At 44.7% G+C, this 24,979-nt stretch overlaps 1 long non-coding RNA gene across 1 annotated transcript in view; it reads right to left on the bottom strand.

The window, feature by feature from the left end:
- Positions 1-24,979, bottom strand: part of LOC122789335 — a 296,062-nt gene that overhangs the window by 180,621 nt on the left and 90,462 nt on the right. The window contains exon 2 of the long non-coding RNA XR_006362806.1: positions 20,400-20,446. This is a non-coding gene — a long non-coding RNA (uncharacterized LOC122789335). The remainder of the gene's footprint in view (positions 1-20,399; positions 20,447-24,979) is intronic.

Below are 24,979 nucleotides of genomic sequence, written 5' to 3' on the forward strand. Positions count from 1 at the left end.
CTCTCTTTCACAAACTGATTCAGGCTGCTTAAATCCAAAAATGGCCTTAGGTCCTTGCTCTTTTTTGGAACTAACAAATCTGGAAGACTAGATCCTTACTGTTCTGGTGGGCCCCGCTGGATAATTTGGTTTACAAGAGGCTTGTGAATCTTTACAGCTGCCTACTTGGGAGATACACGTATAACCACCATTGTCTCTTTGTGAATTGTTTATCCAATCTCTCCCCAATCCTTTCTTAGCTCCCCTGATTCTTATAATTATCATGCAACATTTTACATGCTTTACTGATTATTCCTTTAACGGCAGCTTCTGTTCTAGATGTTTTTTAAAAACTACCAGTGCTGGTCTTTCATTGAGGAGCCCCTATTTCTTTCTCTTTGCCTATACTCTGATATCAATCCTTGATGGGGAAGGCAACCTCTAGCCTGCAGTCCAAAAATTCTTGGTCTCTTCCCATTTATTACCTTTCCTTTTCTAGTGACTTCCTCCCAGTTTTCTCCAATAAATTCCAGCCCACTCTTGCCTATTATCTGCATCCCTGACCACAGTCAACCCTAAAAGCAAAATCTCTTCTCCATTCTCGTGCTGGTTTGGTTCTTAGAATACTCCCTGCTATTCTGTGACCCTTTACACAGCTGCATGCAGTCTGATGGAGTGGAACATCTGGGAGACTTTTGATGAAAATTTGGAACATCTGTAAAGGGAATGTAGTAACCTCTAGATAAGTCTATTAACATCCATGCATTAAAGGTGATGGTGAAAAGGTAAATGATCACAAGACTGCCTCCAGTATTTCGGGTCACAGAGAGAATGCTGAAACTGCAGACCACCCCTGCCCCATAAGCAGCATCTATTAAAATTGCCCCTCCCCAGTCCTCAGGAGAAACCCTCTGGAGCGCCTTGAGAAACTTACCAAGACGTCCTGAAAAAGAGGTGCTTACTCACTTCTGATTCCTTGAAAAGGCCTGTTGATGGGTGGCAAAATGCACACCAATGGCAGAGTCTTCCCATCTTGTTCACTCAGAGTATTCCTCAACTTTCAACTATAACAAGGCAGAACTATCAAAAGGGGCACTGACAAAGGACAACCTGAAGCAAATCGACAAAGTTGCAAAAACACATCAAGCATGACACTGCACAGCAATGCCAGAACCAGGTCACACAGATTGCTCAATCAACCACGTACGAAATGAGGCTCATGGAAATACTGGCGATGGAAAGCAGGGCACAGAGGAAAGACTCCAGTGTCAGTCTCTCTGCAGGCTACTGTGTCTTAGCATTCCTTGACACTTCAGACACCAAGTTGCACTAAAGTCTTGTCAAATATGATAGCTAATTAAGAGCTCCCAGCACAAAAATGGCAGAGTTAGAAAGGAAAGCGAAGAAATGGGGATGGAGGGAGGGAAACCAGGACTGCAACAATGAATACACTAGAGCATTTACATTTATGGTAAGTGTACACAAACTGTACTATGCTCTTAGTACATCACTGTTGTAGTCATCACATTTGGGTCACTTTCCAAAGCAGAGGAAAAGGGTGGAGGCAGTCAAAGAAACTAGGGGCTGGCAAGGATGCCCTGCAAGACTGCGGAGGCAAACCCTGCCCTGGATTTGCAGAAGAGGCAGGTGGTAATGTTCGGTAAAAGTGTGAACGGATGTCCAAGTGGCAGCCTCCAGTATGTCCCTGGTGGGGACTCCTCTGAGGAAAGCTGTAGAGGTGGAGGCTGCTCTGGTGGAGTGTGTCCTGACCCCCTTGGGGGGGAGGCTTTCCATGTTGTTTGTAGCAGAAATGGATGCAGTGTGCTATCCATTTGGAAATGGTTTGTTGGAAGATGGCTTTGTCTTCTGCCCCTGCAGCAAAGCTAACCAGTAATTGATCAGACTTGCTGAATGATTTAGTCCTGTCTAGACAGAATCTGAGCTGGCTGTGCAGATCTAGAGTGGAGAATCCTCCCCCCTTGTTCTGGGGATTAGGAAAAAAGGTGGGCAAATGAATGGATTGGTTGAGAGTAACGCTGGACACCACCATGGGCATGAAGGATGTATTAGTTCTGAGGGATACCCTGTCAGCATGTAAGATGAAGGGCTCCACAGCCATGAGCACTTGCAGCTCGGAGACTCTTCTGGCTGAAGTGATGGCCAGTAGGAATGTGGTCTTCCAGGACAGAAATTTTAGCTCTGCCGAAGAAGCTGGCTCGAAAAGGGGCAGGGTGAGCTTTTCAAAAACAGTTAATGTCCCATGCTGGGGTGGGTGCTCTTCTGGGTGGCCTCAAGTTGTTAGCCTCGCTCAGGGACCGTTTGATCAAAGGGTGTAAGAAAAGGGGCTACTCAGTGGGAAAATGAGCATAAATAGCAGAGGCATGAATTTTTATAAATGGAGAAAGAGAGGCCACTGTGTAGTAGGTCAGCTAAGTAATCCAGGATGGGAGGGAGGGCTGTGCTGTATTGGCTCCTTTAGCCTGGATCCAGCTGCAGAACCTTTCCCATTTGTCAGGATAAGACTTTCTAGTGCTAGGGCATCTGGCCTCACGGATAACATCTAGAACATGTTTACTGAGGTTGACAGATTGATCCAGGGTTAGGGAATAAGCCAAGCTGCCAAACTGAGTGTTTGCAGTTGGGGATGCATGAAAATCCCCTCCCGCTAGGTCAGGAGGTTTGGAATCTGAGTAAGACGTCATGGTGGCAGTGGTGACAGGTTGAGGAGCAAGGGGTACCAGTGCTGGCAAGAGAAGTCTGGAGCTATAAGAATTGTCCTTGGTTTTTCCTCCTTTATTTTGAGCAGTACCATGGGGATGAGAGGTAGTGGAGGAAAGGCATACATCAATAGATTGACCCAGGGGAAGGACAGGGCATCCCACTTTCCAAGCCATGCAGTGATGCTCCCTGGTGCAGAATTTGCTGAGCTGATGGCTGGTGTAGGAAGCAAAGAGGTCAATCTTCGGCGTGCCCCATTTCTGAGATAAGGTGACAGTTCTTCTGTTGAGCTACCCCTTCATGTGGGTCCAGAAGATTTCTGCTTAACTGGACTGCCAAAGTGTTGAGAGCCTGGTAGGAACTGTGCTAACAGGTCTAGTTGCATGGCAGAGGCTGTGTGCCAAAGGGTCATGGCCAGCCTGCATAGAGGGTAGGAGTGAGTCCCTCCCTGCTTGTTGATACACGCATCACAGTGCTGTTTGTCTGTTTTGATCAGGAAAGCTCCTGGGGAGAGAAGGGGTTTGCAAGCTATCAAGGCGTGCTGGATAGCCATCATCTCTTTTTGGATGATGTGCAGAGTGATTTGCTGCGGGCTCCATTGGCTCTGTATATGCACCTGCCATCCAGGTGTGCACCCAAAGCGTAGTCTGAAGCATCTGTGGTGAGGGTGTGGGCAGCAAGGGGTGGTGAGAAAGGCAGTGCCTTGTTGTGGGAGCATGCTGTTGCCCACTAAAAATCTTTTCTGAGGCAAGCAATTATAGGTATAAGTTTCCAGGTCTTGAGACTGTTGACACCAAAGACTTTTTAGGTAGCACTGAAGTTTACACATATGCAGTCTAGCATATGGAATGAGTAGTATGCAAGATGCCAAGAGCCCCAAAGCTTGCAGGATCTTTCTTGCAGATAACTGGGGCCTGGTGGCTAGTTGAGAGAAGTAGGCTGCCAGGAAAATTTGTTTTTCTGGAGTAAGGAATGCTATCTGGGATGCTGTGTCCAGGTTTGCTGCCAGGAAGAAAATTATTTGGGTGGGCACCAGTTTGGACTTCTTTTCGTTGATTGTGTAACCCTAGGGAGGTTAGTAGGGTCATTACAAAGGCCAGGTGCTTGAGCAGCTTTTCCTGGCTGTCTGCCTGAATAAGGCAGTCTAAGTAAGAGTAAATCTGGATATTCCTTTGTCTGCAGAAGGCAATGACCAGAGCCAGACATTTTGTGAAAATTCTGGGAGCAGTAGATAAGCCAAAGGGAAGTGCAGAGAACTGAAAGTGTTGAGATCCTGCCCTGAAACAGATTTCCTGCATGATTCCCTGACAGGAATGTGGAGTTAGGCCTCTTTTAGATCCAGGATGGCTAGCCAAACGTCCTTGGACAGCATGGGTAGCAGTTGCTGCAGGGTGAGCATTTTGAATTTTGGCATCACCAGGAAAGTGTTTAGAATGGATAGATAGAGGATGGGGCACCAGAAAAAGTCTCGAGTAGAAACCTTGGCCTATCCGTTCTGCAGGAACATGCTCTACTGCCCTCACAAAGCAGGGAAAGGATTTGCATTTCAGCCTCTGCCCACTGGTTTTGAGGTAGATCTGGGAACCCTTTTGGGGTTGGAAGGGTGTGGAAAGAAAAATCTGTATCCCTGAGACTCTATGTTCAGAACCCAGTGGTAGTTGGTAATGGTGGCCCAGGTGCTTGCGTGAAAGGAAAGTTTTCCTCCTAGAGGTAAGTGAAGGTGGGCAGATTGAGGGGTGGGGGAGGTGAGTCACTGAGTTCTTACCATAAGGGGCTGGCTTAGAACTCCCTGGTTTTGAAGTGGAGGTAGTCCACTACTTAAGATCTCTGCATTCCCTGTGGCTGCTCTCTTGGTGTGTGTGTGTGGGGGGGGTCTGGTTCCCAGAGGCCTATACTGAACTAGCTTGGAGGGAGAAGGAAAGAAAAAAGTGTTTGGTGGGTCAGTGCCTGCTGGACCTGTAATAAATCAACGGTTTGCATATATTTTGCTTTTTCTTCCACCTTTTTAAGACCTCTTCTGCCTTAGTGCCAAATATGTTGTCTTTATGCAGGGGGGCGTCCAACAATTTAGATCCGACATGGTCTGACAGGGGCTGTTTGTTAAGCCATGCATGCCTTCTAATGACAGATGTAGTGACTGCTGCCCTGCAAGAAGCTTCTAGGGTGGCAAAATGTACAGCTGTTTACACTTACCATAAATGCAGATGTACGAGTGTATTCACTGTTGCAGTCATTATATTTGGGTAATCTGCTGGCAGGTTGCCCTCAGTCGGCCTAAATATCAAAGTCTTGGGTCCTGCGTCGGTTGCTGTCTCTTCTTCCATGACATCAGGGGTTGTAACAAACTTTACCCTCATCTAAAAGCAAATACACCACAAAGGCTATAGAATATAGTGAAGGAAAGAGAATCTCCAGAATAAAGGGGGTTGGTGGGTGGGTAACCCGGACTGCAACAGTGAATACACTAACATCTACATTTATGGTAAGTGTACACAAATGTTCTATGTTCTTAGTGTTTCACTGTTGCAGTCATTACATTTGGGTAGAATCCCAAAGCTACGGATGGGAGGCTCGAACTAAATAGCATTAGGAGCTGCTATAAGGCCCTGTAGAGCTGCAGTGGCAAAGCCTGCCCTGGACTTAGAAGAGAGAGGGAAATGATAATGCATTGTAAAAGTATGCACAGAACTCCAAGTTGCAGCCTCTAGAATGCCTTTGGTTGGTACCCCTCTGAGAAAGGCTGCTGATGTAGATGCAACCTAATGCCCTTGAGCACCGGTTTACCATAATGCAAGTAAAAGAAACAAATGCAGTGGCTTATCCACTTTGAAATAGTCTGCTTTGAAACAGCCTTTCCCTCTGATCCTGCAGCAAATGCCACCAGTAGCTGCTCAGTTTTTCTTAGAGATTTGGTCCTGTTTAAGCAGAATCTTAGTTGTCTGTGCACGTCCAAGGAATGCAGAATCCGCTCCCCCTTGTTCTGCAGATTTGGGTAAAAGGTTGGCAGGTGAATAGTTTGGTTAAGACCCACACTGGATACCACCTTGGGCATAAAAGGAAGGATTGGTCTTGAGGGACACTGTCCGGGTAAAATATAATAAAAGGCTCCACAGCCATGAGGGCCTGCAGCTCTGAAACCCTTCTTGCTGAAGTAATTGCCAGAAGTAAAGCCGTTTTCCAGGACAAAAACTTTATATCTGCAGTAGCAGCTGGTTCAAATGGAGGCAGGGTGAGTTTTTTCCAACACAAAATTGAGGTCCCATGCAGGAACTGGTGATCTTCTGGGAGGCCTTAAATTTTTGGCCCCTCTAAGATACTGTTTTAGCAGACAGTGAGAAAAAAAAAAAAAAAAAAAAAAAAAAAAAAAATCGGTGGCTCTGTGTTGTAATGAGCTGAGATGGCAGAGGCATGGATTTTTATTGATGAAAAAGAGGCCTTCAGTCAAGTATTGCAAGATCTGAGGAATATTTGGCTTTGCTGTGTCAGTTCCTTGTGCTCGGTTCCAAGCACAGAATCTCTTCCATTTATCAGCTTAAGACTTTCCAGTACTAGGCCTTCTGGCTTCCAAAATGACATCACATTTACTGAGAGGCGTTTTGAATAACTACATGATCAGCCCATGCTGCCAGGTTCACAGTTTGTAACTGATTGCGCAGGATTTGATTGTTTTGCTGAGACAGTAATTGAGGTAGAGGAGGCAAATACCAAGGATGAAGTTGAAACATTCCTTAGGATTAGGTACCAGTGTTGGTGAGGCCAGTCCGGGGCAATTAGAATAATTTTTGTTTTTTCATGTCTTGACCTTTACTAGGACTTTGGGAAGAAGAGGCAGAGGAGGAAAGGCGCAGACTGATAGGGCATCCACTTTCCATGCTTGTCTGTGATAAGCCCTTGTGCAGAATTTGTCCAATTGATAATACTGGGGAGAGGCAAATAGATCTATGTCCGAGCTCCCCCATTTCTTTATCATGCTGAAGACTTGTGGATCCAGTTTCCACTCATGAGGGGCCATAAGGTTTTTGCTTAAGTAGTTTGCCAGAGTTTTTTGTTTTTTTGGCAGGAATTGAGCTTGAAGATGTACTTGGTAAGTCAAGGCTGTGTCCCACAATGCCATGGCTAGTCTGCAAAGGGGACAGGAGTGTGTGCCCCCCTGCTTGTTTATGTAGCACATAACTGTGGAGTTGTCCATCTTTATCAGTAGTTGTCTTGGATGAAGTCCCTGAAGGTTGTCAGGCCATTCTGAACAGCTAACATCTTTTTCTGGTTGATATGCATATGCATTTGTTTTGGGCTCCATATGCCCTGAATGCATCTCCCCGGCAGGTGGGCCCCCAAAGCATAGTCTGATGCATCTGTAGTTAGGGTTTGGTTGGCGGGGGTAGAGTGAAAGACAGCCCCATGTTCTGGTGACATGTCTCTGCCCATCAAAGAAACTCCTTTTGTAGGCAGGGAATGAGAGGGAATCAGTGTTTCCAGACTGTGACAGTGATGACTCCATAAACATTTTAGGTACCACTGTAGTTTCCTCATATGCTGTCTTGCATATGGAATCAGTAGAATGCAGGAAGCCATGAACCCCAAAGCTTGCAGAATTTGTCTTGCAGATAACTGGGTTTCTGTTGCCATCTGTTTGAAGTAAATAGCCAGATGCCTTTGTTTTTCTGGCGTAAGGCAAGCCATCTGGGCAGTTGTATTCAAGCTTGCACCCAGGAATGTTATCTTTTGAGAGGGTACCAGTTGCGATTTCTTTTCGTTTGTGTACCCTAGCCATGTCAGAAGCCTTTTCACAAACGCCAGATGTTGAAGAATGTCCTTGTTTTCTGCTTGAATGAGACAGTCGTCCAGTAATCCTGTAACATGCATATGAAACTGGCAGTTTAAGGCCCTAATTGCCAAGGCTGCAGATGTATAAACCTCCTTTCCCCATCTATCCAGCGCCCTGGAATCGCTATCAGAAGGGGTAGGATTCTTAGCTGTTGAGGCCTTTACACCTTTGGGACCCTGTGAAATAGTTCCAGGGTCAGCACCAGGGTTTTTGAATAAAAATTTGAGAGAGTCAGGAACCCTGCAATATCTGTCTGGCTTGCTAGGAGCCGGAGCCAAGGAATCTGGAGTCATGCTCGATTCCTAACACACAACAACGTCTAATAGAGGAGGTATGGATAAAGGCCTATGCTGAGGGAGAAGGAAATCCCTAAGCCTCTGACTGAGAAATCTTGACTTCCCCAATGAAAATGTTCCCTGAAAGTATGCAAGGTTTCTCCAAAGGAATAATCTTCAGGAGGGGATGCAGAAGGGATGGATTCCTCTGCATCTGAATCCTCATAGGGTGGTACAGAAAATTCCTTATTAGAAGAGGAATCAGAAGAAATAGAAACCCGATATGAAGATTCATAATCAGTGTCTTGCCTAGGCCTCATTTCGGGGGGGGGGGGGGGGGGGGGTTGGGAACTCCTGATCAAAGTAATTAGGTCTTCAGCCATTTTGATCATCTGCTTTTTGGGCACAGAGGCCTGAACACGTGGCTCATGCATTGTTTTTTTAGCCTTACAAGTTTGCCTTTGTCTTGGTTTTTGAAGCTGGTGTCGGTTTTATATAGAAATGCTGAGGCCTGATGACCCCCTCAGAAGCCAGCGCCTGCTCAGCGGCTCCGTACCCATCCGAGGGAGAGACATCCGAGGGAGAGACATCCGCGGGTACAATACTTATAGAACCTCGCGGTGTGCCGGACCCCACATAGGTCTCTGTAGAGGCCTGCGACTCTAAAGTAGTGGGCATCAGGGGTTGTGAAAAGTACAGTTTTGTACCTACCATAAATGTAGATGTCCGAGAGGTATGCATCTGCAGTCCTAACATATGGGTTGTCCTGCCTCAGGCAGCCCTTCGGTCGGCCGGATTCCAAAGTCTGGGTCTGGCCTCGGCTGATGTCGCACTTCACCCGACGTCATAGCTGCTGTCAATTGGGTATAAAGGCATCAGCCGACACCATTTTCCTCAGTGTTTCTTGCCCCAGATGCCAGGTGCCCTCTAAGAAGGCTAAATTTGGATAAATGCAAATGATTCCAAACAGTAGAGAGCAAACAAAAATAAACATGTATATACATATATACCAACAAATACACCATAATAGATTCCCCCAGCTAGCTACAAGATGGGCAAATACCCTAGGAGTACCACAGAGGGGAAGGAGGGTGGGTAATCCTGACTGCAGATGCATACCTCTCGGACATCTACATTTACGGTAGGTACAAAACTGTACTATGTCCTTCAAGGATGCATCTGCAGTCCTAACATATGGGTAGAATACCATAGCCAAACTGGGCGAGGAGGCACTAAGATGATTATGGTGTAGCTAAGATCCCTTGCAAAACAGCAGTGGCAAAACCTGCTCGGGATCTGGAGTATAAAGGTAGATTATAATGCTTGGCAAATGTATGCACGGAACTCCAAGTAGCAGCCTCTAAAATGTCTTTGGTAGCCACTCCTCGTAAGAAAGCTGTAGTAGTGGCTGTAGCCCTTGTGGAGTGAGGTCTGATGTTTTCTGGAGTTGTCTTTCCATGAAAAGAGTAACAAAATCTAATGCAATTTCCTATCCATTTTGAGATTGTCTGTTTTGAAATTGCTTTTCCTTCCATTCCTGTTGCATATGCTACCAGAAGCTGGTCAGTTTTTCTATTGTTCTTGGTTCTGTCCAGATAGTAACGCAATTGCCTGTGCACATCCAAGGTATGTAGTAGTCTTTCCCCCCTGTTCTGTGGGTTGGGGAAGAATGTTGGTAAGTGGATTGCTTGGTTCAATGATACCCTGGAGACCACCTTTGGCATAAAAGTAGGGTTAGTTCTCAAGGACACTCTATCCTGATGGAAGATAAGGAAGGGCTGTACTGCCATTAATGCCTTTAATTCAGAAACCCTTCTTGCTGAAGTGATTACAAGCAGGAAAGCAGTTTTCCAAGATAAGAACTGTAATTCTGCTGTTGCTGCTGGTTCAAAGGGGGAAGTGTTAACTTTTCTAGCACAAAGTTAAGGTCCCATGTAGGCAAATGTGGCTTCCTTGGAGGCTTTACATTTTTAATACCTCTCCGAAACTGCCTGAGTAGAGGATGAGAGAAGATTGGTGGATCCATGTTGTATTCTGCTGAAATTGCTGATGCATGAATCTTAATGGAGGAGTAAGACAGGCCATTGTGGAAAAGCTCTGCTAAATATTCCAGGATGTTAGCTATGTTTGCTAATGATACATTTTCTCCTTTTGCTGCACTCCAAATGAGGTATCTTTTCCATTTGGCTGAATAAGTTTTCCTTGTGGAGGGTCTGCGAGCCTCCAGGATAATGTCTTTAACCCTCTGAGATAAATCTGGGTTATTTTGTTTTATGTAATATTCCAAGCAGCTAGTTGCAGTGTTTTCAAGTTTGGATGCAGGATCGTGTAGTTGTTGAGGCCATGCATGTGCCCGAGACATACTCCTCAGTAGCAGGTACCAATACTGTCTTGGCCAGTCTGGAGCTATCAGGATGATCCTTGGGTTTTCTTCTTTGATCTTCAGTAGCACTTTGTGCATCAAAGGAAGAGGTGGGAATGCATATGCTGTCAGGTTTTCCCAACTGAAAGATAGGGAGTCCACCTTCCAAGCAAATGGGTGGTATGTCCTTGTGCAGAATTTCCTCAATTGGTGGTTGTGTGGGGATGCGAACAGGTCTATTTCTGGTATCCCCCATTTCTTTGTAATGGATTTGAAGATGTCTGGATGCAGCATCCATTCGTGGGCATCAGTGGTAGTTCTGCTTAAGGTGTCTGCTAGTATATTTTCTTTTCCTGGCACAAATATGGCCTGGAGCTGAATGCTGAGGTTCAGGGCCACATTCCACAGGTCCATTGCCATCCGGCATAGAGGATTATGAGTGTGTGCCTCCCTGTTTGTTGATATATCACATGACTGTGGTGTTGTCCGTCCTTATCAGCAAATGACCCTGTTGAAGAAACTGTCTGAATGTCTGAATTGCCTGTTTCACTGCCAGCATCTCTTTTTGATTTATGTGTAGGTTCAGCTGGTCTTGTGTCCATAGGCCTTGTATACACTGGTCCGCCATGTGTGCCCCCAACCGAGGTCTGAGGCGTCCGTGGTGAAAGTCTGGCTTGGGTGAGGGCTGTGGAAAGGCAGTTCTCTGTTCAACTAACAGGCCTGAGCCCACCACAGGAATTCTTGCTTCAGGCATGGAATTATTGGAATTTGGGTTTCTAGGCTGTGCTTGTGCTGAGACCATAAATTCCTTAGGTGCCATTGCAACTTCCTCATATGTAGTCTGGCATGTGGAATTAATATTATGCAGGATGCCATGTAACCCAGGGCTTGCAGGACTTTCCTTGCTGTAAGCTGGTTCTGCGTTGTTAATGTCATGAAATAGAGTGGTAGTTTCTTTTGCTTTTCTGCTGTGAGAAATGCCATTTGATTTGATGTGTCCAGTTCTGCACCCAAGAATGTTATCCTTTGGGATGGTACCAGCCTTGACTTTTTTATGTTGACTGTGTATCCCAAGGCTTGCAGTAGGTGAATAACCTTTTCCAAATCTTTTCTTAATTTGATCTTGTTGTCTGCTTGTATCAGGCAGTTGTCCAGGTATGGATAAATTTGAATTTCCTGAAGCCTACAATGAGCAATTACTGATGCCAGGCATTTCGTGAATACTCTGGGCGCAGTAGATAAGCCAAAGGGCAATGCTGAGAATTGATAATGCTCTGATCCTGCAAGAAATCTGAGGTATCTTCTGCAATCTGGTCGTATAGGGACGTGCAGGTATGCCTCCTTGAGATCTAGAGTCACCAGCCAAGACTCCTTGCCCAGCATGGGAAGAAGTTGCTGTAGGGTCAGCATTTTGAATTTTGGAACAATGAGATATGTGTTCAGAGCAGACAGGTCGAGAATAGGTCTCCATTGGTTTTCTTTTCTTGGTACCAGGAAAAGCCTGGAGTAAAATCCTTGTCCTTGTTCCATAGACGGTACCTTTTCTATAGCTCTCATCCTTAGTAAGTGGTTGATTTGTCCTAGAGCGTTTGTTTTTTGGTTTGGTGGTAGGTTTGGCATTCCTCTCTTTCTTGGTAGAGTATGGAAGTGAAACCTGTAGCCTTTGTCTATTGTCTGTAAAATCCATTTGTCTTCTGTAATGTAATGCCAGTTTACTGAAAATAAGGCTAGCTTTCCGCCTAAGGGTGCTTGCAGTTGTTCCCTGATAGGCGGTATCAGAGCCAAGACACTGACTGTCCTGTGGAAGTGGTAGTAGCTGGATCTGTGGCAGTACTTCTCTGGTTGTTAGGCTGCCACTGACGTCCCCTGTAGGCACCTCTGGATTGACCTCTGCCTCTTGGGCGCCTATTTCTGCCTCTCTGTGCTCTGGAGTTGTCTGGAAAGGACCAATTCTTCGAAGGCCAATTTCTACTAAACCTCGGAGGCTGCACCTGTAGGAAATCCTTGACTGTTTGGACAGATTTTGCTTTTTCTTCCACCTTCTTTAACACTTGCTGTGCAGGGGAGCCAAACAAACTTTGTTTCTCCATGGGAGCATCTAGGAGCTTTGACTTTACATGGTCTGGTAAGGATTGCTCTTTTAACCATGCATGCCTTCTGATCACTGTACCAGTCATGGCTGATCTAAAGGAAGCCTCCAGTGCATCATAGCCGCATTTTAAGGAATGATTACTGACCTGCTGAGTGTTATGTACCAAATCCTGAAGGGACTTGCGGTCTATAGGTTCAGGAGAGGACAATTTTTTTATTTAGCTGATCTAACAAAAATTCCTGATACTGAATCATGTGGAATTGACAGTTTAAGGCCCTAGCCGAAAGAGTAGCAGAAGTATAAACTTTTTTACCCCATCTCTCTAAGGCTCTAGGTTCTCTTTCAGAGGGGAGGGGGTTTTTGGCAGAGGCAGCTGCTACAGCTTTGGGGCCCTGTGAAATAGTTTCAGGATCTGCAATAGGAGCCTTATACAAATGATAGTGTGTGTCCGGGACCCTGTAGTATCTGTCAGGCTTAGCAGGGGCCGGGGGAAGAGAGTCAGGGGCAGTACAAGCATCATTAAATGCATCATCCACAACTGTTAGTACTGGAGGAATAGCTAAAGGCCTATGCTGTGGTAAATGTAAAAAGGTCCTTAGCCTTTTCCTTGAATCTGAAAAATCCTGGCCCTGCCATTGAAAATGCTCTCTCATAGCATGCAAGGTTTCCCCAAAAGAAAATTCCTCAGGAGGAAAGGCAGAAGGAATGGAGTCTTCTGCATCAGAGTCCTCATATGGAGAACAAGGCCCTTCTGGAGGATTTGAGTTTTCTGATTCATCCGAGGAATAATCTGTTGAAACTGGCTCAGGGGGCTCTGCTCTAGGCCTCTTCTCTGGAGGGGAATGAGAGGCCCTGTCAGGATGAGGTTGGGATCCCCTGATCAAAGAAATGAGATCCTCTGCCAGGCTGAGCATTTGGGAACTAGAGGTAGGCCTGTGTGAGGGGGTTTTAGCAGGCAAGGCCTTAGAAGATTTAGCTGCTTTAGCCCTAGAAAAGGCCTTGATAGACATAGATGCAGGGGGCCTAGCAGCTCCACGTGCAGGAGTAGATATGTCTAAAGGAATAGTATCTGATAAATCCTGAGAACCTGCAGCAGCAGGTGGAATTTCAGTAGCAGATTCAGCCATGCTGTGTGAGGCCTCGGTAGTAGGAGGCATGCTTTCGGCCGAAGGAAGAACCGAGGACTCTGTTTCAGCCGAAACAGAGACACTCGCGGTTGGCTTAACCATGGTTTCGGCCGAAACCGCGGACCACGAGTGTCGGTCCTTTTCCTTACGCTTTTTAGCTAATTGTGAAGTCAGAGTCTCCGACGGCATGTTGTAAGCAAAAGCGGGGCCGAAAAACTCCTCAGCAAACTCCGACCGACGTCTAAGTGTCCGTCGGTTGAAGGAAGCACAGGCTAGACAAGCTGCTACGTCGTGGTCTGGGCCTAAGCAAGGAAGGCAGTAAGAGTGGAAATCCTTATGAGGTATTTGTTTCCCACAAGTTAAACAGTTATTTACTTTTTCTGACATCGGCTGAGGCAAGAAAGAGTCCCCAACGGGGTACTTAGCTTTTTAGAAGTCTTCGGTAGTAGTAATCTCTGGTTCTGACCGACCGGCACTTGCGAACAGCTTCTGCTTCAGGCACCGCGCGGCAAGAAAGACGGAGGAAAACGGTGTCGGCTGATGCCTTTATACCCAATTGACAGCAGCTATGACGTCGGGTGAAGTGCGACATCAGCCGAGGCCAGACCCAGACTTTGGAATCCGGCCGACCGAAGGGCTGCCCGAGGCAGGACAACCCATATGTTAGGACTGCAGATGCATCCTTGAAGGACATGTGCATCATTGAGTACCGGTGACTGGCTTAGGAGAAGTTTTGTCGGTTTTGGACCCCTACGGTCTTGTCTGTCCTTTTCTTTGCGTTTTTGTGAACTCCGGTAGTCGGATTGCTATCAGAAGGCATTTCACGGTAGTTAAATCTGTTTCCAAAAAATTTTGAAGCAAAGACATACAGACGCTTAATAGTGCAGTGGTTAAATCTAGCACATAACCGACAGCAAGGCACGTTATGATCTGGGCCTAGACAAGGAATACAGTACAAATGAAAATCCTTGAGAGGTATTTACTTTTCACAAGTAATACAATTAATTTTTACTGACATCGGTGTGGAGCAAAAAAAAAAAGGTTCCCCAACAGGGTACTTAGCTTTAAATGAAGACTTTGGTTCTGAAACTTGAAAATTTCAGGAGTCGGCCGACTGGCACTTGCGAACAGTTTCTGCTTCGGGCACAGCGCGGCAAGAAAGACTAAAGAAAATTACGTCAGCTGTCTGTTTTATACCCCTGACGTCATGGAAGAAGAGACAGCAACAGACGCAGGACCCATGACTTTGATATTCAGGCAGACTGAGGGCAACCTGCCAGCAGATTACCCAAATGTAATGACTGCAACAGTGAAAGATGAAGAACATCCACAGTGCAAGGTGTCTTTAATAACTTGAGTTGCAGAATGCATTAACTCTTGTAATTCTTTAGATTCTGCCCAAGCAGGAAAGGAAGACATTTTTTGTTTGAGGAGTTAAAGGGTATGTTGCTGAAATTTTAGCATATGGAACTGACAATTTACTGCCCTGATATCAAGAGTAGCCAAGGTGTGTGTGTATATATATATATATATATATATATATATATATATATATATATATATATATATATATATATATTTTTACCCAGTCTAGTGCTCGGGAATCCCTATCGGAGGGGATGGAATTCTTAGCAGTGGTTGCTTTAATCCCTTTAAGCCCTTGAGAAATTACCTCAGGGTCAGCAGTAAGATTTTTAAAGAAATTTGTGCGAGTCAGCAACTCAATAAATAGTGAACGAACACCAACCAAATAAAAATCTGGACGCCGACACTGAAGAATCACTGCTCGTCCTGGTGATGAAATATGTTAGTTTATTGTAACTCCACACGATACAAAAGACAGGGTTTAGAGCTTTCAACTGTTGTACACAGTCTTCATCAGAACAACATACTGCTAGTATTCTACTGCTTAAATACTCTACAAGTACCGGTTGGATTTTCTGGGTGCAGGAGGGAGGGTGTCAGGAGTCTAGCTGGATTCCAGGAAAACAGCCCCACAACATCCAGGACTGGGGGGATGGCAAAAGGTCTGTGCTGTGGAAGATCTAGGAGTTCCCAGAGTCTCTTTTTAGACAGAGGGTAGTCTTGACTTTCCCCTTGGAAATGCTCCCTTAAGGTATGCAGGGTTTACCCAAAGGAAACCTTTTCTGTGGGAGAGACTGAAGGGATGGAATCCTCTGCATAAGAAACCTCGTAAGTAGAGGGATTGCATATCTTCATATTCAAAAGCATCAGAGTCACCTGACTCTCTCTCAGACAGAAACAGGGAACACATCTCTTCCTTTTTGAGGGGGTCGCTTGGCTTCCCTTTTTCATCAGCATAAGGTCTTCCACCATTTTTTAAGCATCTGAGGCAAGGAAGCAGGTGCCTGAGAGTGGGTCTGTTTCTTGGGTGCAGTTCATACCCTGGGCCTAAGAAACGGTCATCAAAAGGACAGTAGTCGTGAAAAAAAGACGTCTGTTTGCATCAAGTATCAGCAGCGCGAAGGACTTCCTCGGAAGCCGGTGCCTGCTCAGCGGCTCCGGACCCATCCAAGGTGGAAACCACCACAGGATCCTTAGTCAAAGAAAGGTTTTGCAGCATACCAGACTACAAATAGGTCTCGGTAGCGGCCTGCGAATCCATAGAAGCAGGCATCAGGGGCTGCGAAAGTACCTCACTGAGAACCGGAGAACTGCTGACTAACTTAGCGAAAGCTTTGTTGGTAGGTTTGGACCTGTGCGGTCTGTTTTTTTCAGAAGAGCTGCTGTCGGATGGCTTACCAAAGCCATATCGGAATTAGAGGGCTGTAAGCGAAAATATCTGGCTACAATAAGCGCCCGACGGATAGTTCTGGCGTTGAACTAAGTACAGAAGTGACAACAGGGGATGATGTGATCTGGGCCTAAGTGACACAGTAAGAATGGAAGTCTGTGTGGTATTTGCTTTCCACAGGCGAGACAATTAACTTTGACATCGGTTAGTGAAAGAAAAAAGGATACCAAACAAGTACTTAGCTTTAGAAGACTTCAACTTAAATTCGGTAGATGAAACTTGGGCAGCGGCCAACTGGAACTTGTGCAAACTGCTTCTGCTTCGGGCTCCACGGCAAGAAAGACTGATGCAATCGCGTTGGCTGCCTTTACTTTATACTTCTGATGACCTGACGTCAGTCCTGAAGCAACAGCAGCAGACAAAAATACTATGCCTCTGGTATTCGGGCTGTCCAAAGGCTACCCTGGCAGGGATAACCCAAATGTGATTACTGCAACAGTGAAACAAGAACATCTGAAGAACCACAGCTTGAAGCCGGACAACACTGCATCCAGTGTTTAACCCTCATATGGAAAAAAAAAAACAATACAGCTAAATAAAATTCAATTGAACTAATGGAAAGAACTCAAATGTTACAGTTTACAGTATACATACAATACATATGTATATAAACTAAAAATAGGTGCCTTAGGACTGAACGAGGGCGGCTCATTTTACAGTACAGCCTTTTTCAATCAAGTACAATGAAATACACAACAGCCTAATCTGTTAGTTAGTACAACTATTCGCAAAATTGCCTGAAGCTTCTAGACACTACAAGATAGCCTTTTATCACAGAATAACTAGAAAGTACAGTTTTGTACCTACCATAAATGTAGATGTTCGAGGATCCACATTGCTGCAGTCCTAACTATTGGGTAGTCCATATCCTCAGTCTTTTCTTGCCCCAGATGTCAGAAGACCCTAAAAAGACAAGGCCAAAACCAAAACACACCAAACATACCTGCACCAAAAACATATACAATATATACAAAGGTACCAGAAAATAATCTCACCTACACAACCACCCCTAAACACAGCAATGTGGATCCTCGAACATCTACATTTATGGTAGGTACAAAACTGTACTATGTTCTTCATTCCACATTGCTGCAGTCCTAACTATTGGGTAGAATCCCAAAGCAGAGGTAAGGGAGGCTGGCAAATCATAAGGAAGCAGGAGCTGATAACATGCCTTGCAAAATAGCTGTGGCAAAACCAGCCCTAGACTTAGAGTAGAGAGGAAGGTGGTAATGCTTAGAGAAAGTATGCACTGAACTCCAAGTAGCTGCCTCCAAAATATCCTTAGTTGCCACCCCCCTTAGAAATGCTGTTGAAGTGGCAGTAGCCCTAGTGGAATGAGGCCTAATCCCAGCTGGAATCTCTTTGCCATGATGGGAATAACAAAATGCAATGCAAAACCCAATCCACCTAGAAATAGTTTGTTTTGACACAGGCTTGCCAACTCAAAGCAAAAGAAACAAACAACTGCTGAGACTTTCTAAAATCCTTAGTCCTGCTTAAATAATAACGCAATTGCCTGTGTACATCTAAAGTGTGCAAAATCTTTCCTTTATTTTGGGGATCGGCATAGAAAGTAGGCAAATGAACAGTTTGGTTTAAAGCCACACTAGAAACCACCTTAGGCATAAAGAAGGATTAGTGCGTAATGATACCCTATCCTTATGAAAAATCAAAAGGACCTGTAACACAAAAACCCTTCTTACAGAAGTAATGGCCAACAAAAAAGCAGTCTTCCATGACAAGTATTTCAGGTCAGCAGTAGCTGCAGGCTCAAGGTTGTAGAGTAAGTTTCTCCAACACAAAATTGAGATCCCAAGCAGGAGTCTTATATTCTTTGCCCCCCTAAGAAATTGCTTGAATAAAGGATGTGAAAACAATGGTGGGTCACACTCATAGTGAGCTGAAATTGCTGCAGCATGAATCTTAATGGAAGAGAAAGACAAACCTTTGTCCAATAACTCAGTAAGATATTGAAGAGCCACACAAATCTCCAAATTCTGTGCTGCAGCCCAAAATAAAAATCTCTTCCATTTTTCTGCATACACTTTCCTTGTACTAGGTCTTCTGGCTTCCATAATCACATTTAAAACCTGTTGAGGAAGTTGAGACCTGCTGTCTTTCAAAACAGAATATGCCAGGCTGTTAGATGAAGAGTTTGAAGCTTGACATTGAGCAGATGACCGTCCCTCTGAGACAATAGGTGTGGAATCAAGGGTAAAGGCCATGGAGGCTTCTTACTAGACTCCTCAGTAATGGGGTACCAGGTGCCGAGAGGCCAATCTGGAGCTATTAAAATCATCTTGGCTTGTCTTGTCTGACCTTTAGAAGCACCTTTGGGAGAAGAGGCAGAGGTGGAAAAAAGCATACATGAAGATTTTTTTCCAACTGAAAAAGAGCATCCACTTTCCAAGCTGTGTCTGGTTCCCCATGACACTGTCAATTTTTGAAATACATGAGATCCAGTTATAAAATCATTTTTTGCCTGCACAATGGGTAAGAATGTGTTCCCCTTGTTTGTTGATGTACCACATGACAGTTGTGTTGTCTGTTAGAATCAACACCTGCCTGGAAGAAGTAACTCCTTGAAAGCATTAAATGCAAACTGGACTGCTAACATCTCTTTCATGTTGATATGTAGATGCTGAATGCAAGGTATTATTTGAATGACAGTGTCCAAATCCTGGCAGTGCTGTGTCCATAGATTTTGAGATACCGCAGTCAGCCCGACTGAAGAGATAATGATGGAAGTAACTGGGAAAGATTATTTTGTTTGTATTCAGTCTCACACCCAGAAAGCACATGTCTTGAGAGGAGACTAGACTGGACTTCACAGAATTCCAGAGGCATCTAGGCATCTTAGCTATGACTATGACATATGCCAAAGAAGGTCTTCCTTTTCTTTTTCTTGAAAGAATCAGGGCAGTCGTCCAAGTAGGATAGATTTGAATTCCTTTTAGCCTGAAGTAGCTATCACTGGAGCCAGAGGAGGAATGTCTGCATGCATGCCTTTGAAGGCAATGTATGGAAAAAAAAAACCTGTAAGTGGTGAATGATATCCAGAACCCATTTGTCTTGGGTAATTAAGCATCAAAACCACATTGCAAGGAATGTTTACCCACTTGTTCAGACACATGAACTAAATCCTGCAACTCATGTGGAAGAGTATACACTTCTTTTCCCCATCTATCCAAAGCCCGCGTCAGGCACCCTATACCTACCTATCAGGTTTGGGGGGGGAGGCAGGCAAAGAAGGATTCAGGGAAGCCTCTGCAAAAACATCTTCCACCACATTCAAAACAGGAGGTATAGCTAAAGGCCTATGCTGGGCCTGGAATCAGAAGAAATCTTGCCCTTCCCATTTAAAAATGCTCATGGATGAATGCAGAGTCTCTGAAAAAAAAAAATCCTCAGGAGGAGCTGAAGAAGGTAGAATCATCACATCAGAATCAGATAAAGGAGGGTACTCCTGCAAGTCTTATCAAATCCTCTGCCATTTTAAGCATATGTTTCTTAGGCAAAGAGACTGAGACACTAGGAGAAACCCCCCAACAAAAGCAAAACTTGGCCCCTCAAAGAAGCCCTGGAAACAGAAGGGGAGGCTCTAACGAGAGGATACATCCTGTAACAGTAAAGTCTCTCCTGAGACTCCAAAGAAACACCTGGCAAATAAACAAGGTATACACAAAAGTATAGTAATCTATGAGGGTCTGTTTCCCACAAGAAATACAGTTATTGATTCGGTCTGGGTCTGACTCTAGAGAAACTTTTCAGCGCCAACCTGCACACTAAAAAATTGCTTCTGCATCGGACCATGCGGCAAAAGACTGAAATAGTTAGGACTGCAGCAATGTGGAATGAAGAACATCACTAAATCTAACCTTCCCCAACCTCCACAAATCAGATTATACAAAGAAGCACTTAGAAGGAAAGAAAAAAGTACATGTTAACAGGTAGGCAAGAGGTACGTAGTTCAGTATCAGAACTGTCACATGGACAGATATAAAGCCAAACACAATGTCACAAACACTAAACAGTAATTCTGCAAAATTCTGTATACTGTCATCGCACCTGGAGTCAAGCACAATAACACTGCTAGGTTCAACGTGTTTTCACTGAATTCTTCTGGTGAAGTACTATGCTCTACTACTTACCAGGTGCATGCACACACAAAGCAGTACACACAAAACATATACATGAAATTACCTCTTATTGCAATTTCTGCAGGCCACCCATCAACATCAATTAAATACCTAAAAAAAAAAAAAAGAAATCAAACTATTAGTAAAAATCTTCACTCTAAGAACAAAATGCATTTTTAACATGAAACAAAAATCATATTCAACCACTATAATGTAATACATACAAAAAACATACTCCAGTATTCATGTGTTAAAATTGACAGTAAGTGCAGACATCTCCACATCACTTTGCAACTCAAACTATGCAAGAAAAATCAAGAAATAAATTTAAAACATTAAGAGAGAGAACTCTAGATCAACCTTGCAGTATTAAGTCTTGGGACTACCAACCAAGCAAAAGCTAATAGCTAGCTTGAATACCAACTGATGAATGCCCTTGTCACATCAGAAGGGAGGCATAAAAGGCCATCAGCTAGCACCTCAGATTTTTCTAGTCTAAGGTAGAGAAGCTTAATGTTCCACAGGCAGAGCATGACTTGCCCCACTGACCCTACTGTTTAAGTAGTAAGACTGGGGCGGGGAGTGATAGGGAGGGTACCTGCCCCAACCCCAAGGTTCACAGAAATTTCTACACAAATGTATTAATTTCACTGTAGTCAATGCTGCAGTATCAAGTCTTGGCAAAACTCCCAAAACTTCACTACTGGGGAGGATGGAAGTGCAGATGTTTAAAAACTTAAAAATAGATGCCCTACTAATCACTGTTGCAGTGTTGCAAATTGTTGGGTTAGCTCACCAAATAACCTGGGTGCCTGGCTGGGGTACCAAAGCCAAAACCTTCTAGAGAGCCATACGCATCTCTCAGCCAGTAAACCAGAGTAACAACACAAAATGGTCAACAAGGGCACTGCACGGCAAGAAAGACTAAAGAAAATGGTGTCTGCTGCTTCTTATACCCCTGACGACCTGGCGTCAGGGAAGGGGCGACAGCGGCCGACACAGGTCTTTGGAATTCAGGCCGACTGAGGGCAACCTGCCAGCAGGATTACCTAAATGTAATGACTGCAACAGTGAAACACGAAGAACATCCTTAAGAAAAAGGGGGTGGTAGGGTGGGAAAGAATACTGCAACAGTGATCAAAGCATTTACTGCTGTGAAAGTTCTTACTCAACTATACAATGTTCTTCCACAGATCATTGTTGCAGTACTTCAAACTATAGGGCGTTTCAAAAAGCTTATGAAATGAAGGATGCTCCAGTAATATAGCAAATGCAGTTCTGGATTTAGAAAAATGAATCCATTCTATGTTTGATAAGGTGTGTGTACATAAGATCAGATAACTGCTTCTAAGATGGTTCTAGAGTCAATCCTCTTGTGAAAGGCTCTAGATGAGGCCATTGCTCTAGTGGAATGTACCTTCGTTGGAGAAGGGAAAGACTCACCATGCTGACTGTAGCAAAATTAAGCAGATTTAGAAATCAGTTAGCAATGGTTTGTTTAAAGACTGGAATCTCTAACTCGGAATCCTGAAGGGAGAAAAGTACAGTTTTGTACCTACCATAAATGTAGATGTCCGATAGGTATGCATCTGCAGTCCTAACATATGGGTTTGTTCTGCCTCAGGCAGCCCTCGGTTGGCCCGATTCCAAAGTCTGGGTCTGGCCTCGGCTGATGTCGCACTTCACCCGACGTCATAGCTCCTGGGGTATAAAGGCATCAGCCGACGCCATTTTCCTCAGTGTTTCTTGCCCCAGATGCCAGGTGCCCTCTAGGAAGGCTAAATTTGGATAAATGCTGAAAATTCCAAACAGTAGCAAACAAAAAATATATATATATACATATATACATACAAACAAATACACCATAATAGATTCCCCCAGTTAGCTGAAAGAGGGGTAAGCACCCTAGGAATACCACAGAGGGGAAGGAGGGTGGGTAATCCTGACTGCAGATGCATACCTATCGGACATCTACATTTATGGTAGGTACAAAACTGTACTATGTCCTTCAAGGATGCATCTGCAGTCCTAACATATGGGTAGAATACCATAGCCAAACTGGGGGAGGAGGCACCAAGATAAAGATGGTGTAGTTAAGATCCCTTGTAAAACTGCAGTTGCAAAGCCTGCTCGGGATCTGGAGTATAAGGGAAGATTGTAATGCTTGGCAAATGTATGCACGGAGCTCCAAGTAGCAGCTTCTAAAATGTCTTTGGTAGCCACTCCTCATAGAAAAGCTGTAGTGGTGGCTGTAGCCCTTGTGGAGTGAGGCCTGATATTTTCAGTTGTCTTTCCATGAAAAGAGTAACAGAATCGAATGCAATTTCCTATCTATTTTGAAATTGTCTGTTTGGAAATTGCTTTTCCTTGCACTCCTGTTGCATATGCTACCAGAAGCTGGCCAGTTTTTCTTCTGGTCTTAGTTCTGTCCAGGTAGTAGCGCAGTTGTCTATGTACATCTAAGGTGTATAGTAATTCCCCCCCCCTGTTCTGTGGGTTAGGGAAGAACGTAGGTAAATGAATAGCTTGGTTCAAGGATACCCTGGATACCACCTTTGGCATGAAAATAGGATTGGTTCTCAGAGACACTCTATCCTGGTGAAAGATGAGGAAAGGCTGTACTGCCATTAATGCCTGTAGCTCTGAAACCCTTCTAGCAGAAGTGATTGCCAGAAGGAAGGCAGTTTTCCAAGATAAGAAATGTAAGTCTGCTGATGCAGATGGTTCAAAAGGGGGAAGTGTTCATTTTTCCAGCACAAAATTGAGATCCCATGCAGGCAGAGGTGGTTTCCTTGGAGGTTTTACATTTTTGATCCCTCTTAGAAATTGTCTGAGGAGAGGTTGAGAGAAGATAGGAGGATCCATGTTGTACTCTGCTGAAATTGCTGAAGCATGAATCTTAATGGAAGAATAGGACAGGCCATTGTGGAACAGTTCTGCTAAGTATTCTAGAATGTGTGCTAGGTTTGCAATTGTGACATCTGTTCCGTTTGATGCACTCCAAATGAGGAATCTCTTCCATTTGGCTGAGTATGTTTTCCTTGTGGAGGGTCTGCGAGCCTCCAGGATAATATCCTTGACTCTCTGAGATAAAGCAGGCTGGTTTTGTTTTATGCAATTTTCCAGGCGGTTAGCTGCAGCGTTTTTAAGTTTGGATGCAGGGTCTTGTAGTTGTTCTATGTTAGAAGTAAAGGCCATAGAGGTAGAGGCCATGGGTTCGTCCGAGACATGCTTCTCAGTAACGGATACCAATGTTGCCTTGGCCAGTCTGGAGCTATCAGAATTACCTTTGGCTGTTCCTCCCTGATCTTCAGTAGAACTTTGTACATAAATGGGAGAGGTGGGAAGGCATAAATTGTCAGGGCCTTCCAGCTGAAAGAAAGGGAGTCCACCCTCCAGGCTTGTGGGTGGTATTCTCGAGCAGAATTTCTTCAGTTGGTGGATGAGTGGGGAGGCGAACAGGTCTACTTCTGGCATTCCCCATGTCTTTGTTATGGTTTTGAAGATATCTGGATGCAGCATCCATTCGTGAGCATCCGTGGTAGTTCTGCTTAATTTGTCTGCTAGTATATTCTCTTTTCCTGGTACAAATTTGGCCTGCAGTTGAATGTTGAGATTCAGGCCTAGGTTCCACAGCTCCATTGCCATCCGGCATAAAGGGTAGGAGTGCGTGCCTCCCTGTTTGTTGATGTACCACATAACTGTGGTATTGTCCGTCCTTATCAGCAGGGGTCCTTGCTGAAGGAATGATTTGAATGCCTCTATTGCATGCTTCACTGCCAGCATCTACTTTAGATTTATGTGTAGATTCAGCTGGTCTTGGAACCATAGGCCTTGGATACACTTGTCTTCCATGTGTGCGCCCCAGCCTAGGTCTGAGGCGTCCGTGGTGATGGTCTGCCTTGGTTGTGGCTTGTGGAAAGGCAACCCTCTGTTGGTCTTGCAGGCCTGAGCCCACCACAGGAATTCCTTTTTCAGGCATGGAATGATTGGTATCATGGTTTCTAGACTGTCTGTGTTGAGACCATACATTTCTTAGGTACCATTGTAATTTCCTCATATGTAGTCTGGCATGTGGTATCAAGATTATGCAGGATGCCATGTAACCCCAGGGCCTGCAGGACTTTCCTTGCAGTAAGCTGAGTTTGCCTTGTCAATGCCGTGAAGTAGACTGGAAGTTGTTTTTGTTTTTCTTCTGTGAGAAAAGCCATCTGAGTTAGTGTCCAGTTCTGCACCTAAAAATGTTATCCTTTGAGATGGCACTAGTCTTGACTTTTGTATGTTGACTGTGTATCCCAAAGCTTGTAGCAGTTGTATGACATAGGCCAAATCCTTTATTATTTTTGTTTTGTTGTCCGCTTGTATTAGGCAGTCGTCCAGGTATGGGTAGATTTGAATTCCCTGAAGCCTGCAATGTGCAATTACTGATGCCAGGCATTTCGTGAATACTCTGGGCGCAGTAGATAAGCCAAAGGGCAATGCTGAGAATTGATAATGCTCTGATCCTGCAAGAAATCTGAGGTGTCTTCTGCAATCTGGTCGTATAGGGACGTGCAGGTATGCCTCCTTGAGATCTAGAGTCACCAGCCAAGACTCCTTGCCCAACATGGGAAGAAGTTGCTGTAGGGGTCAGCATCTTGAATT

This window comes from Protopterus annectens, chromosome 14.part0, assembly GCF_019279795.1.
Source record: "Protopterus annectens isolate FY-2018-M chromosome 14.part0, PAN1.0, whole genome shotgun sequence".
Lineage (NCBI taxonomy): Eukaryota > Metazoa > Chordata > Ceratodontiformes > Protopteridae > Protopterus > Protopterus annectens.